This window comes from Rattus norvegicus, chromosome 17, assembly GCF_021556685.1.
Source record: "Rattus norvegicus strain SHRSP/BbbUtx chromosome 17, alternate assembly SHRSP_T2T, whole genome shotgun sequence".
Lineage (NCBI taxonomy): Eukaryota > Metazoa > Chordata > Mammalia > Rodentia > Muridae > Rattus > Rattus norvegicus.
Window position 1 is genome coordinate 35,877,075 of NC_141550.1, and position 16,982 is coordinate 35,894,056.

General features: G+C 41.2%; 1 pseudogene across 33 annotated transcripts in view; it reads left to right on the forward strand.

Moving 5' to 3' along the window:
• LOC134482707 (uncharacterized) overlaps positions 1–16,982 on the forward strand; it is a 501,539-nt pseudogene that overhangs the window by 259,899 nt on the left and 224,658 nt on the right. For all 33 annotated transcript variants that reach the window (XR_015641629.1, XR_015641613.1, XR_015641625.1 and 30 more), the window contains one exon: positions 10,724–10,825. The product of XR_015641629.1 is annotated as an uncharacterized LOC134482707, transcript variant X22 (transcript). The remainder of the gene's footprint in view (positions 1–10,723; positions 10,826–16,982) is intronic.

Below are 16,982 nucleotides of genomic sequence, written 5' to 3' on the forward strand. Positions count from 1 at the left end.
TCAGTTCTTGAGTTTTTCCACCATCCGTGGTGGAACCATCAAATGGGTTAAAGACAGGTCAAATGTCAGCTCTCCACAGTATTGACCCTTAAAGTCAAGGAGCCTGACAGTCTTCCCATGGCTATGAGCAGAACCTAGTTCATCAATTGTTTCCTTTCTTGGTTCATTTAGTCTGTGGTGGGAAGACTGGTCTGATATAATCTCATCTACTTCATAGGAACAGAAGTTGAAGGACTTTAAGAATTCAACCTACCCTAACATGCTCTGATCCTTCATGCAGCCTTTTAATAATTTGGCACCCTGATTGTCACCTTGTTTATTAGAAATCCTTGATGAAGCTCTTGGAGAATCCTTTCTGTAGTTATAGTTAAAAAAATGCAGCTTATTCATGTATTCGTGCTTGAGACACAGCTTATATATTTTACTTATATGATTGTATTTAAACTTTCCAACAGACAGCTGATGTCAAACATTTCAATTAAATTCTCCAGATGACTTATCTCTGGGTTTATTTAGTGAAAGAATTGTGTCTGTGTTAATTTGTCTCTAGACAGGGAGATGAATACTCGGGGAAACAGGTATGAAGAGGAGGGAGCAATGGAAAGCAATTTAAAAGTGGAGAATTTAGATTAGGGGATTTGGTAATCAGCTAATTATAGTATAAGGAAGAGTGATCAATTTTGGTCACAGTGAGGGAAGGTCATTCACCTTTTATATTAGAAAAAAATACTAATTTTTTTCCAGGTCAATAAACAGTAAAGAATATTAGTAGTGAACCTTCCTTCCAGGAGGGAATTAGAGTAAGCTGTACTTGATTAGATATTTTCCAAGATACATAAGCAAATACCTCCTTACCCTATATGGGCCACCAACAAGAAATCAAACAAATTATTCCATTCGAGTCTAATTTGTAGAGCCAATGAGCTTAGTAGGGGTTACTTTTCAGGACTCTGTAGGAGTCTTAGGAGCAGTACACTATGGATTGCTTAGTGGATTTATCTCCTCCTTAGCTATCATTAACCTCTTTCATGTCCCTAGAAGGAGGGACAGGGCCTTAATTCCTCTATCCTTGAGGTCTCTGACCCCTCTTCCCCAGCAACTGTTAACTGCCTGCATTGGGGAGGGCACAGGCCTCATGGAGTTCCCATCCCCAGCTTTATGATATAGATAGACCTTGGTGTGCTCAATCTTGTGTGTCACCCACCAGTAGTCTTAGCTGCAGACAGCTAGAGAGGGCAATTGCTGTGTTATGCTGGAGGACAGTGTCCACCACTGCTTTAAGGGGAGAGGAAGAGAAGACAGGGCAGACTTGAAAAACAGCCTAAAAGTAGAAGTAGCTGGCACATTCTCTTCCTTCTGTCCTGCCTAGTCTATGTGGATGGCTCACTAAGTGCCAGCATTGCATCAAGCCTGTGGTTACATCCTTACTACCTTTTTTTTTTAAAGCCCCGTGAGATAGTTCCACTAATGGTCCTTGTTTTATAGTCTTGTCCATTCATCAGTAACTGAAGCCCTGTCCTTCATGGAGGCACGTGGTGAGCCATCAGGTTGACTGAGAGCAATGCACACAGATCATCAAGCTCCCAGAACTGATGCTGTAGATTTTAACTTGAAGACAACTGGCCCGCAAGGTGGTGTGTGAGGGCTGCCTGGATGGGAATCACCACTGAAGGTAGAGAGAGCGAAAGACGGGGAATAGGCAGGTTATTCCAGTAGGACACAGTACACGATAAACCCATTCACTAGAACAGAACCACCGGGAAGAGAAAAGGAGGGTAGATTTGAGATTTCAGGATGAGAAAGGTCAAGGTTTGATGACCATGAAGACATGAAAAGTGAAGGAAGACTTGTCCAACCCAGGATAGATGTGGTAACTGCGCCCTCCTGCTCTCCTGACTACAATAGACAAGTATCTCTTGTGCCCCTAGCTTTCTGCTTCCTCTTAAATGCTGGCTCATATAACTTTGTGATTCCTTCTTCCTCACTTTTATCCTCTATCCTCCACCCCCTCCTACTTTACTTTCTTTATTAAAAAGATTTTTTTAAATGAACACACTAAGTATAGCATTGATCTTTTAGGGCGCACAGACTGATTTCCTCAATCTTCTGTCGCTCCTGGCCACAATACGTCTGCTGCGTTTTTGCATGCTGAATATGAATGAGTAAAATGGGAACTCAGGGCTGTTGTGTCAGAAACAAGTATAAGTGACTGCAGTCCAAAGTGACAGAATGGGGGACAGCTGTCGTTGGTTGTCGAAATCAAGTGATTCTCTTCCCCTTTCTCTTAAAATGTACGTGGCGAGATGGCTCAGTCAGCAAAGTGGTAGTCTTGCAAGTTCAAGGACTGATTTCAATTCCTGAACATGCAAAGAGCTTCCTGTGGCACTGTTTACATATAAGTCCAGTTTTGGTGTGACAGAGATAGGAGGATCCCCTAGGGCTCACTGGCCAGCCATTCTAGCTGAACTTGGCAAGTTCTAAGCCTGAGAGGCCCTCTTTCAAAACCCAAGGTGGATTTCTCCCGAGGAATGAGAGCCTAGTCTGTCCTTTAGTGTTCATAAAAAATGCATGAACATACACATACATGCACAGACACACACATGCATGCACATATACTCACATGAACAAACACACACAGAGTCATGTATACACACACTCACATGCATGCATGCACAAACACTGGATTTTAGTATATTTTACTCCAAGGAAAATGGTCAACTCCACAGCTGTATATTTTGAGATGGTAATAATAGTAGAAAATAACATGCCATGTATTGAGAGGTTTTCTACTTCCTATAAGAAATTTTCATTTCCTTTGGCAATTGATTTTAGTGCTATGAGCACAAGTATCTGATTGATAAGGGTTCTGATGAAATCTAAAATACCCACTCTTCTTCCCCCGCCAAAACCCTGAACAATGGAAGGGGAGGAACGAGAGGAATCTCTTATGGAGGACTCAGCTACTTCATAGGGTGACATGTTAGCAAGTCCCTGGCAATGGCTGTTCCTTTGGGAAAACATCAGAAAGGCTGGATTGTGACCAACATAAAATTCAGAAGTGGCGCTGTGGAACAGAGGGGTGGCAAAGTTTATTAATTTAGTTGTAGATTGAGATGGTTTATATGAGGAAAGAAAGAACAATAAAAACAACTTGCTGCCTCATCTAGAATTTAACACGATGCACTTACAATTATGTCCATGTGGTCATTAGCCAGTAGGCAGCCCTCCCCGGAGACTCGTTGTGTAGTGGGAAGTCATAGACCCCGGGGTGACATTTTTATCAGGTTGTGGAGGAAGATTTGCACTCAGGCCATTGTGTGTCTTTTGACTATCTCTGCTAATGCAGCAGTGTTAACATGTGCTTAATTTTTTAAGCTCCAGGGACCAGGATGGAATTGATTCTATCTGCAACTTGGTGAGAAGCACACTGTCTAGGAAAAATAAATATTTACTATAGTATTTATTGGTTCTTGGCCAGTCATAAATTAAAGCTATGAAAGAGTTTAAGTAGCTTTTCCCAATCCCTGGGATTTATGGCTCCCTGAGTTATCAGCTGAATGAAGGTGGACACCAGCCGTTCCCTAAGATGGTGGGGCTTAAGGGAGTTTAGCTTCTCCCTTCTATCTAGCTTTGAAATGTGATATTGATAGGGGACTGGGGACCAGATTGCTAGTCTAAATCCCCCCTTTTCCCTTAGGTAGACTCCAAATTTTAGATTTCATGGATGAATAACTAAACTTAGTGAGCGATCTGGGACTATACTACATAAAAATTTGTCAATAGTTCAGGATGACAGATGTAATCATGGCCACCTGCAATTTTTTATAGTCCCACAGCATAAGCCATTCTGAACAGATAATCAATTCTCTCACACAGAGACTTTAGCTCATCAAGGAGGCAAACACTTTTCAAGCAGTACTAGGGAAAAAAATGTAGCATACAGTGCATGCGATCAGAAGTTTTCAAACTTCAGGCCATTCATGAAAGCAAGGCTTGACTTCCCAGCCCTGATCACAAGAAGAGCAGGAGGCGCCACTTCTGAAGCCAGGAGAGAAGACATCCTCACTGGCTTGTTCCCCACGTGCATGCAACTCTTCTCTCTCTCACGTGCGTACATAGATTTTTGATCGTAGTATTGAATATATTTGTGTATCAGTTGTGGCTAATGTTCTCCGAGTTTCGATCTTCGGTGCAGTTGGAGAAAACTCATTTAACTTTTACTCAATGGCATTTCAGGCTCTGTCACTACAACAACCTGGTAAGAGCAATGATTTGTTCTTCTTCAGTTGCTTTCTGTGTTTCAGCGAATTAAAAATACACTTCAGTTTGGAAACTGGAACTTTTAAATGGCATCAGGTTTTCACTAAAAACACAATTATGACTTAAGTGGTTTTTATTGATGCTGATTTTTACACAGTCAGTTAATCTATTTCTTTTTCTCATCTGGCACAGATACCATGGGGAGTTTTATGTTCCTTTTTTCGGTGTGGCACACATTAGTCATGGCTGCCACTGGAGTAGTTAGAGTGATTCAGATTCAAACAAAAGCCATCCAAATACTTTTGGAGCTTGAAAGGGTGCAGGCAGTGTACTTGATGTGCTGGCACCAGGGACCTGAGCGTGAACATGACAAGGTCCCTGGCTTACGAGCTGACATCTGAGGATGCAGATGAACAGCTGATGTCTATCTGTTCTAGTCCAACCATCTTCTTGCTTTTGGAACCACTGTATAACTCAGTGATTCCATATTTTGTAAATGATTGTGATTGATGTAAGTCAATTTTTTGATAATTTATTTTTTTATTTTTAATGTACATTTGCTATTTGGCCTACATGGATGCCTATGTTAGGGTTTCGGATCCTCTGGTACTGGAGTTAAAGACAGTTGTGAGCCGTCATGTGGGTTCTGGGATTTGAACTCGGGCCCTCTGTAAGAACAGCCAATGCTCTTAACCACAGAGCCATCTCTTCAGACCTGTAAGTCAATTTTTTTATATGGGTCAGAGATGAAATAGGAAGGTGAATGTCTGTCAGACGTGAGGAACAGTCTCACCTTGATGAATGCTCCAATTCCTTAGAAACTACTAATTTTTCAGTTTTAGTATAATATCAAACAAAGGCTATCCATAGCTATCTGAAAATACTGTTGCCTGATTTCTCATTTTAGAACTTTCTATCACCATGAGAATAGATTTTCTTGATACACTTCTGCTGAGCAAGATATGGAGCCAGATTAATACTAACAGCCAGTAGAAACTTCAGCTGTCTTCTATTAAGCCAGACCTTTCCTCCCCACCAAGAGAAAACAATGCCCTTCTTGTTACTAAATGTTTTGAGAAAATCTCATTATTTTATGTTGTAAAATATTATAAAATATTAGTTTAGCTAGTAGTGGATGATAGTTAAAAAGGAATTAAATTTTTTGTTTGTGATACTTCAAAAAGATGTAATATTTTTTGTTCTATACGTATGGATGTTTTTCCTGTATGTATTATCTATAAACCACTTGCATGAGTACAACGGAGGCCAGAAAAGGGCATCAAATCCCTTGGAACTGGAGTTACAGGTGGTTTGCCCCTGAAATTTGGGTGCTAGGAATCAAACTGAAATTTTCTGGAAGAGTAACCAGTGCTCTTAACTACTGAGCCATTTCTCCAGTCCCCAATGCGTTATGTTTTCATGAATTAAGATCCTGAAACATTTCTAAGAGCTAATATTGCTTTACACCAATCTTGTGAAGGGAATCTCATCAGCAATTTTAAAATTTACTTAGTAAAAGTATCCTGAGATGAACCAGTCCTCTAAAGAAATTTCTCAACAAATCTACCTTCCAATAGGTTGAAAGTACATAGTCAGTGTTTGCGTTGATTAGATTTATGGGGTCCAGGAGCCTTTTGTCTGTGTGAGGTAAGATTTTAGGAGGCACCACCGGGTCTTTTAGTGGCTTAGAACTAACGAAGGGTTAGTTCAGTATACTGTGCCAGGGCATAAAGACAAAGGCTGAAATGGACAGGGTCATTTTCATTATCTCATCTTCAGTGTTCCGTCCCAAGGTTATAGACTCCTCTAGGTTCTGGGTTCCTGACCCCAGCTACTGATGACGAAGCATTTTACCACCCCACCGTTATGTGATGCTTGTTCTTTATGGAGATGTAGCCTTCAGCCCCCAACGTGCTCAGGCGATCAAAAGTGCTTTTCTGACTCCTTGTCTACCGAGACACGAAGAATGTAGCCCATCCTACTTCCTCTACTACAGGAAGCCACACCACGCCAAGTCCTCAGTCTGGAAGTGTTCTCAAGGCCACATATGTAATTTTTTCCCCCTCCAAAGCCTGAATGTCTTTAGTATTCTCAGAGATAATAGCACTAAACCCTTAGGTCATCATTTTCTTGTCCTCAATTTTCTTTTTCGACTTCATGCAATTTTATTCCCAAGTCCCTGCTATCCCTTCCCATGGAGGCTTAAGTGGCCCCATTTAGAACCAATTTTCAGTTAATATTTGATGCATTCTTTCAAAATAACCCAACAATTTTTACTCTAGAGTTCATAAAACCAGAGGCCTAGAAATAGAGAGAAATGATTGGAGTGATATGTGTGTGTGTGTGTGTGTGTGTGTGTGCGTGCGTGCGTGCATGTGTGTGTGTGTGTGTGTGTGTGTGTGTGTGTGTGTGTTGGAGTGTATTTGTTTCATGGCTTGGGGGAGCAAACAGAGAAATCTTTAGAAACTAGTGGGAGACATTTGTTTCTGAAGAGTTAATTTAATGGTGTAGTTTAGTCATTAATGGAGAAAGGCATAGAGCTCTTTCTGTTTCTCATCTCACACTGGGCCTTATGGGTGAGGGTGAGCTGTGCGAGTCAAGAAGGCCTAAATTTTTCTGGAGATTGCTTTCTTCCAAAGTCCCTGGGGTACCTTTTCTCTTCCCCACCCCCACCCCCACTGCCTGTAAGTGGATCCAGCTCATATGGGTGGGACACAAGAACCATGCAAAACTTCTCTTTTAAAAAGAGATTTTCATTCCTGCTTGACAGGCTAGACCGAAGCTCAGAAGTGAGAATAGCTTTGTCTTTCTTTTTTTTTTTTTTTTTTTTTTGTTCTTTTTTTCGGAGCTGGGGACCGAACCCAGGGCCTTGCGCTTCCTAGGTAAGCGCTCTACCACTGAGCTAAATCCCCAGCCCCTGTCTTTCTTTTCTAAGGAGAAAGCCACAGTGCACCTGGTAATTCATTGAATGATTGACAGTAGAGGTATAGGACTGTGTGCATGTGTACCTGCACATACACATACCCCCCCCCTACACACACACACACACACACACACACACACACACACACACACACAAAACTGAGGAAAGGGGAAAGAAAGCATTTTAAACATGAAACTTTTAAGTGCACAGCTTGGTTACCAGGAACCAGGAACCATGATTTTAGAAGGATAGATTATCTACTATTCCCTTTTCACACAATTATTTGATTTGGTTTTTTATTTGTCTGCTTGGTTTTTTGTTTGTTTTGTTTTGGTTTTGTTGATATTGTTGTTTTTGTTTTTCTCTTTATTTTGTTTCTATTCCACTCTGAAATTTCATTCCTAGTTAGTTTCTGTGAGGCCAAGTATAATATGATGAGTCTTACCTTTCATTCCATGATGTTTGACTAAATGGACCATCTTCAATATCCTGGGGGTGAGGTCTTGGTGGAGTTTCTTAGGGGTTAGAGGAGGGGTTTGGGAATTGCCTAGCAATTAGAGGTTTTAGTTGGCAGCTTGGGAGTTGGTTGGGTTAGGGAATTTGTATGAGCTAGAAACTGGGATTCTCCTTAGTGATTAACTGAGGTGCAGTACAAAAGAACAGATGCTTAAAGATGCCTTAGTGTTCCTTGCAAATAAGCAGTGCACTTGATTATGTTGGAGTCAGCTTAGGAAGCTATGACAAAGTGCCCTAGACTTGGGACAAGAGACCTTTATATTTCAGTCTTCTGGAGCCCAGGAGTCTAAATTGATGCTATAACATGGTCTACCTTTGCTAGACATGGTTTGTACACTGCCAACCTCTTTTATTGGAACATGGTTGTGTGAGAGAGGGAGGCCCTTGGCATTAGTTCTTTGCATGAGGACAGAGCCTTCATGACTTAATTACTTCCCAACCCCCCCTTCCCTCCCCCCCCATACCGGCACATCTATGGGGTAGAGTTTCTACCTTTGAGTTTTGAACAGACATGTATCTAGTCCACAGCAATGACTGTAACAGACTTCAAGCTGCTCTCATTCCCTGCTGCTTGTAAGGATTGTTTAGAGGATTGAAGCTAATGGCAGCATCTCCTAGAGCCTGGGCATGCTGGTTTAAGCCTTTAATCTCTGCACTGGGAAGGAAGAGGCAAGGAGGTGTCTCACAAGACCTAATTTCAAGCTTTACACTTGTACAAACAATACTGGTGCAGAGCCAGAAACAGAGACCAGTAAGGTGGAACAGAGAGTCCAGAGATATCCCCATTCATCTAAAGGCATCTAAGTTTTGCAAAGCTTTCAAACACTGAAGAAAGAGATGAACACAATGACAGGAAATAGAGCTAATCGTGCTCAGGATCACCTGAGTGTCTCCTGCGCATCCACATTCTGTGTTGCTTCTCCAGTTTTGTGAAGAATGGCTTGGTGACAGCACCACTCTGGAGGCTGTGTTCAGTAGCACCACCATTTTCATAACACTATTCTACCAGGCTTGCTGAATGGGATGTCATTTTTCTTCTGCTGTCTTCTTCATTTCTTTCTTCAATGTTGTAATGCTTGCCTGTAGAGTTCTACACAGGTAAAAGGGCTAGTCTCAGGTTCTATGGGTTTTTTGGGGGGGGGGCATCAGGGGGAGCGCTATCATTCCATCATCATGTTTCTGACTTTTCAGTCAGTTCTGTCCCCAGGGACCTTCCAGTCAAGTCACATTTCATTTGTATAGAGTGTTAGGCAGTTTTATTAATTCTCTGCTCCTTTCTTTGGATGATATGCAGAGACAAATTGAATTCTCTGTCATCCTAATAAATGCTGAGTTGTCAAGGATACATGAGCATTAACAAAGTATAAAATGAAAGGAGACACCAATTGGCAGCGGGAGGTGAGGTTTCAACCAGAGCCTACAAGAATGAGCTGTGAAGGACTAACTAGAGAGAGGAGAATTTGGAAGATGTATTTTCTTTCTTTAGTAATGTAGAGCTTCACAATCATCAGTGTAGGGAACCTCACAACTAGCTCAAGACACCGCAAGACCAAGTTCTCATCATTAAGTACATTTATTTTCCCTAGATGAACAGAAGGCAGGGATAAGGGACAAAGACACGGGATAGAGGAAGAGCGAGATGGGGGAAGGGAGAAGGGTAAGGGATATTTGTTCCAGACTGGAACAAAGGACTACTTCTGGATAGAGAGAAGACACACGTGACCCATAGGCAAGTGGCGGTTTATAAAGGTAACATGAGAAATCCCGTGTGAGGCGTTTAATTTTTATTGGGCATGTCAATTACATGATCCAAAGGGGGCTTCTGATTGCTGGACTTCACTACTTTGATAGCTGGACCTTGGCAGTCAGCCTCAGGAGGCCAAGTAAGCGAATGGACCTTGATGGCTAGCTTTAGGAATCTAGTGGGTTTTTGGCAAGGCAGAAGGAATATGGGAGGGCAAAGCCTGCCAGGGTCAGGCCCACTATGCCTACCGTGCTTGCCATGCCCACGGTACTCGCCATGCTTACTATGTCCACCTTGCTCACCATGCTCAAGCTGGTCAGAGTCTCTTCAATCAGCAATCATTGTACCCACGGTTACAGAACTCAGACATCAGAAGCCCTGGCATCGGAGAATTTCAGGGACATCCCAACATGTACCCCATAGCTGACGCTCTGTCTAAACTGTGTTTCCTCTCCATATTGCATCGGCCTTGACTCTATAACTGTAACTAGATAGTCTTCTAAATCTAAGGCTACATTTACATTTTTTGAAAAGTGCACAGAACGAGAATAAACCACTTAACAATTCTTCATTGCCCTTTGGTTTTAGGATTTCCTCACATGTTTAGTGTTGCAAACGATGTCAAGGTGCACATGCAGAGTGAGTCAGAAATCACCAGAATCCCTGGGTATAATCATTTCCCCACTGTCATTGGTCATGCCTTCTCCTATTATCTTTTACTTTCTTCATTTTAGAGGAGGTCTGTTGAGGTAGCCTAGGCTGGCCTTGAACTTGCAGTCCTACTTCAGCCTTTTAACTGCTCGGATTACAGGTGTGGCATTGGGATAAGGACTAAATGAAGTTCTATGTGAAAGAGATCTGTTCCACACAAGTCTTGGAAATATTAGCTATGTCTGATGTGTAGAAGTCACATTTTAAAGTCCTGGTGTACTCTTGGATTCTTACCCATAGAATACTCATCCAAGAACTCCTGCCTGAAAGTATTGAAGTGCTGGACAAATGGTACACACACACACACACATACACACACACACACACACACACACACACACACACACACACACAGCTCAGCCATGTGTAGTTAAGCACACTAAAGATCACAAGTAAGACAATTAAATTATGAATTCCTTTAAGACTTCTGTCTTACTATACTGGCCAAAGCTACAAATGGTTAATGTATATATGTGGTGCACTACTGTTTCCTACACAATTCAGGTGTAATTCTGAGATGCTGGCCCCACCCCAGGCAATAATAAAACAGTGGCCTTTTCTCCCCACAGGTGGAACCGTCTGCGGGAGTCCTCCCAGTATTTGCTGAGCTCTACCTGAGGATGCAGACGCTTTGACATGCTCGCCCTCAGACTTGGAATCTGCAGCTGAAGGTGAAAGCTTACTCTGCTTATCTAAATATGAGTCAATAGTTTCTGGTGCTTGGAAATAAAAATGTGTGTGCTTTGTAATATACAACTCACCAAATAGATTTATTTTGGATGCACTTGTATAGTTGCTGAATGTCAGATCCACGGCCACCTGACTGATAAGCAGGTGGTTTACAACTGAGCTAAAACCCAGCCGGAAGTCTGGCTATCATGTTGATAAAGATCATTGTAAAATACAAATTGACAGAAATGGGTAGAAATTTATATGTTACAATGAATATAGTGAACTATTTATCTTTAATATTGCTGAGATCCTCATAAGTGTCTTCATATTCACTTATGATGTTTCCAGTGCTTGCCATATTATAAAATAGAAGGAAAGAAGCTAAGAGGTAAGCCCTGCAGGACTGAAGCAGCTGATAAACTATAAGAAAACATTGAAAAATGTAAACATTGCTTTAAAAGGCAACAGGAAGTGAATGTAGATTTGCACACACCATAAGAATTCAAGGATCCAAGGGACTGGATGGGCAGGGCTCCCTTCTCAGACAGCCCATGCGCATTGTTCTCCACTGTTTGACATGGAAACTATTTTTGTAAAGGTGGAAGTGAGGAATTTCCAAGTGTGTTTTATTTCCCACTTTTCCCCTCTCCTTTTCTTCCCGGGGATTGTTACTAACTTCCTGCATTCAGCTAAGGCTGTCTACTGTTCCTTGTCAGGTCACCCAGCCAGCCAGAAGAGCAGCCATAGCTCGCCCCTTCCTTACCCTCTCCTCCCATGCTCGCAGAGGTGTCCAGAACTCTTACATGGCCTTTGTCACCATTAGCAAGTAGATACCTCTCAGGTCCCATGCTTTGACTCCTTCATTCCTTTCCTCTTTTGCTTTTTAAAATAAAACCATCAAATTATTTATGTATGCATGTATGTTTCTTTGTATATATGTATTTATGCATGTGGGTACATATGTATGCATGTGTGTATGTACGTGTATATATGTATGTCTGTATGTATGTGTATATATATGTATGTATATGTGTATGTACATATGTATGTATATAAGTATAGGCATGCATGTGCCACTGTGTGCATATGAAGGTCAGAGGAATACCTGAAGGATTCTGTTTTTGTCTTCTGCTATGTGGGCCTTGGTGATCAGACTCAGATCCTCTGACTTGCCACCAAGTTCCTTTACCTGCCAAGTCACCTTGCCAACCCTCCCCTTCCTCTTTGTCACTCACTAGCCTGGGTAGTTTTCTTTCTTCCTCTCTTGCTAATTATGCTTTTTTTTTTTTTTTTGCCTGCTAAAGCATTCCTTCCTTTGATGATTTAAGAGAAAATTCATATTCCTTACAATTTTATCTTTCTCGCATGATGCTTGATTGAACCCGGGGTCCTATTCATGCTCGACAAGTACTTTACCACTAAGCTAAACTCAGATTCCTCATGCTTTTGAAGGTTTGAGTTCAGCAGGTCTCAGGATATTTATAAAGGTTCTATGAAGATCATTAGAATGTTTCCCATCTCCCCAAAGAGAAATGATGTATCTGTTGATGCTTACTCTTCCTACCTATCTTCCCCCCATGTCTAAATCATTCACTAGCTTTTCTCTCCTTTAGAATTCATAGAAGCAGGAATCACATGATTTGTGACCTTTGTGTCTGTGTTAGACAGCATGTGATTTCCAAGCTCGTTCCTGTCTGTCTGTTGCAGCATTGTAGGTACTTCCTTCCTTCCTTAGTGGGTGACCTATTTTGGAGTGTGACACTGGTTTCTTTTGGATTTTGGGGGTCTTTTTATCAATTGAGGAGTACTTGAGATGCCCCTACTTTAAAACCATTTTAATATACTGCTACGAACATTCTTGTGCATATTTGTGTGTACCTAAATGTCATTAGCTGATAGGGTCATTCTATGCTAAATAGTTTGAGATGCTATCAGACCATTTTTTTCATTGTGTGTGTGTATGCATGCATACGTGTAGGCCATAGTTGAGTGTCTTTTTCAGGTGCTATCAACTTTGTTGTTAAGATAGTCTCTTTCAGTGGCTCTCAACCTTCCTAACGCTGCAACCCTTTAATACAGTTCCTCAACCAGAAAATTATTTTTGTTGCTACTTTATAATGTTAATTTTGCTACCATTATGAATTGAAATGTAAATATTGTTGGAGGTTTGCCAAAGGCATCGGGACCCATAGTTTGAGAACCACTATGTTAGGCTAAACTGACTGGCCCAGGAACCAAAAGCATCTGCTTGTCCCTGCTTTCCTAGGGCTGGGATTACACATGTATACCACAATACGCAGCTTTCTACTTGCATTCTGAGCATTAAATCTAGGTCCTCATATTTGTAAAGCAAGTATTTTATTGATTGGCATATCTCTACGGCTGTGTAAAACCTTCTCCCTAAGGTCTTACCAGCTAATTTTCCCACTGTTGATGTATGGGGGATCGGCTTTGTCTCTGCCCTCCCAGCACATGTAGGTGCCTGTCATTGTTTTGTTCACCCTAGTGGCTATGAGTATGTGTGCCTTGGAGGGTGGGGTCATTTCCTCTAGGGAGCACTACTGGCCACCCTGACTCTCCCTCTCCCATATGCTACCCTTACACCGTGTGCTTATCCTTGTGATGTCTCTCATAGCACTGAATTATAATTGTCTGTTAACTTTATCTTCTCTATCAGGGTGTGAATCTGTTGAAGAGGGTACTAAAATATTTCCTGTGGCATCTACCACATTAGCACAATGTCTCATGCAGTTATTTCGGTCCCATTCTTCCCCCTTTAGATATTTGGGGAGCCTGTAGGTCCAGCCTTCAGAGATTCCATTTCCACTTGAGCCCTGGGGCAGCAGAATGACAGGATCCTTCAGTTCAATGCATCGTTCAGAGGATACCTTCTGTTAGGGGTGGACACTGAATGTGTGGCCTGTGTGTTTGACTTCTAGGGTATGATATTTTTCTCTACTGCTGTGCTGTTTCTAAGTTCACCAGATGTTGTTTTAAAAAAAGAGCCTGAGTGACATTAAAAAGAAGAAACCAGCAACCATCATTACTATAGTATTTTCATTAGTATAGCGTTGTTGTGCCAAGTCCTGGGGTTTGTAACAATGATTTCCATGGATTCTATCACACGCTCTGACCATATTCACTTCCCCACTGCTCATCCCTTTATCTTTCTCCTGCATTTTATCCTTTTTCTTCTCTTCCCCAATGAAGTTACCTTTCCAGTTCCAAGTCACATGTATAGGGGTGTGTTTTGTTTGTGTGTGTATGAGTGTGTATGTATGCATGTGAAGCATGTAGTATTTGACTTTACATGTCTAGCTTAGTGCCTTTTATATCACAATCTTCTAATTCCATCCATTTTTCTTGCAAATAACATATGATAACACATTCTCCTTATGGGTCCATCTAATCATGAACACCCAGGATATCCTATTTGATTTTTTAAAGCAAGGCTAAATGAGAACTATCTGTTCCTTTTCTACAATAATGCCAGTTACATACACTAGACTCAGAAGTTTTTAGATGTGGCATGGTCAGGGTCGTGAATAAAGTCTGTGGATTTGAGAAATTCTGCTGAGTGCAGACAGTTTTGTTAAAGACGTAGGAGACAATTGATTAGCATCAGAGCTGAACAGATAGGGACTGGTACTGCAGAACAAAGCTGGGTGCTGAATCAAACATAATTAGAGACCTTAAATATAACGCTGAATTAGAAAGTACATCCAACTCCAGAGTTGACTCATATTAAATTATAATGTGTATAAATATGGATTCGATGACATATTCAAATTAGTTCTTTTGAGTGATTCTTCCCCAAAATATTTGATCTTAGCATCAGCATTCGGATACTTTTCTCCCTGTTATTTTTACTCCTCTGAAGGTTTGTCTTCAAATTTTTTCCTATATGGAATGAAGCTATGATTAGATTAGCGAGCCCTTCCCTTACTCTGTGGTGTTTTCCGTGGCTTCTCTGAAGTGTCTCCAGTCTCTTTCCTCCGGTTTCACATGCTCCTGGAAGAGAGAGGAAGCGGGGGAGGGAGAGATGGAGAGAAGCAAATGGAAGTTGGACCCAGATCAGTGAGATAGTACCGGGCGGGGCCAAGATGAACTTGGCAGATGTTCTACTCCTGTTTCACACTTGAGCACGCCTGTATTGCTGCCTGGAATGCCGCTCACATTTCCCTCATTCCTCTCAGATTTTCCTTCAGCTTTGGTAACAAACGTTAGCTTTAAATAGGAGCCAGGAATGAATACTTAAAAAAAATAATGTGCAAATATGCATAGAATGGTTATGTTAGCCTTCTGGTCTGACTGGTAAGGGAGGCTGTGGATGCTTTTAACACAGTGGCAAAGTTCAGCAGCGTTGTGTCAATTTGGCAAATTAGTGCTTCAGGGTCTATGTTTCTTCATAGATAAAATAGATATGTTGTTTTTCCGTGCTTAGAGTTTTCATATCAATACATTTAATGGCATGTGGCATTGAACAAATGGTAGTGGTTTAACAATTGTTCTCTTTCAATACTTGAAAAAAAAATAGCTCAATAACTTACAGTAAATATGAGCGTTCTTATGAAATATTCATTCAAATCGGCTATGTATTTCATTCTATTCATCTTGAGCTTAGATATAACTGGCAGCTATATATTTTTGGTTATATATAAATATGCTAATAAAATTGTGAGAACATTTTAACATGTTACTTTATATAGAAGATACAGTACGATACCCTGTGATACTATATACTTTTTTTTTTTGATACTATATACTTGATAAAAAGTCTATTGAAACTGGGTAAGAATGGCAAGGAACCAGTATTATTTTACTTGTGGTATTTAGTCCATACAAGTAACTGAGAATTATTTTTAAGATATATATATACAAACATGTCCATGCGTGTGCACGCGTGCACGCGCGCGCGCGCACACACACACACACACACACACACACACACACACACACACCCCTGCATTCAAACATTCACCAGCCTATCCAAAGAAAACAGGTATTATACAACCTTTCTAAAAGTCCATTCCTATTTGAAAGAAAAAAAATCTACTTTTAAATTAATATCAGTTTTAAGTAGATATAAACATTACCCACATACCCTACCCCTTCACTTGCCCAGTTTCCCCTGAAACTGTCTTTTCCCCTTTTTGTTGATTGAGATGCTCCCACCATGTTGCTCAGGGTGTCATGGGAATTACTGTATAGAACAGAATGACCTTGGACTTGTAGCAGTCCTCTTGCCTCTGCTTCACAAAAGCTGGGATTATAGGCATGAGTGTTCACTTGCATCAAACTTTATCTATGTTATCCTGAGTACAGTAATCAAAGGCACGATGATGATATCCTTGACTTAAACTTCTGAAACCTGCCCTGCCCACTTTTTCTTTTTAATTTGTATTTTGTTTGTATTGATTTATTGATTCTATCACCTAAGATGCTCTTAAAGTTGATATCCTTTTACTAATACCTCTTGAATGGTAATAACAAGTCCATGTTACTACCATGCTTGGATTTAGTAAAGAAAATGACTGCTGGTGCTTGAGCGCAGTGCTTTGCACTCAGTCGGGATGACCTCCATCACCTTCCTTTTTTTTTTTTTTTTTCTTTTTTCTTTTTTTAAATTTATTTAATACTTAATAATAATTCTTTGGTTTCCGGGCAAACATCCCCCCCCTTCCTTATGGGTGTTCCCCTCCCAACCCTCCCCCCATTGCCACCCTCCCCCCAACAGTCTAGTTCACTGGGGGTTCAGTCTTAGCAGGACCCAGGGCTTCCCCTTCCACTGGTGCTCTTACTAGGATATTCATTGCTACCTATGAGGTCAGAGTCCAGGGTCAGTCCATGTATAGTCTTTAGGTAGTGGCTTAGTCCCTGGAAGCTCTGGTTGCTTGGCATTGTTGTACCTATGGGGTCTCGAGCCCCTTCAAGCTCTTCCAGTTCTTTCTCTGATTCCTTCAACTGGGGTCCTATTCTCAGTTCAGTGGTTTGCTGCTGGCATTCGCCTCTGTATTTGCTGTATTCTGGCTGTGTCTCTCAGGAGACATCTACATCCGGCTCCTGTTGGTCTGCACTTCTTTGCTTCATCCATCTTGTCTAATTGGGTGGCTGTATATGTATGGGCCACATGTGGGGCAGGCTCTAAATGGGTGT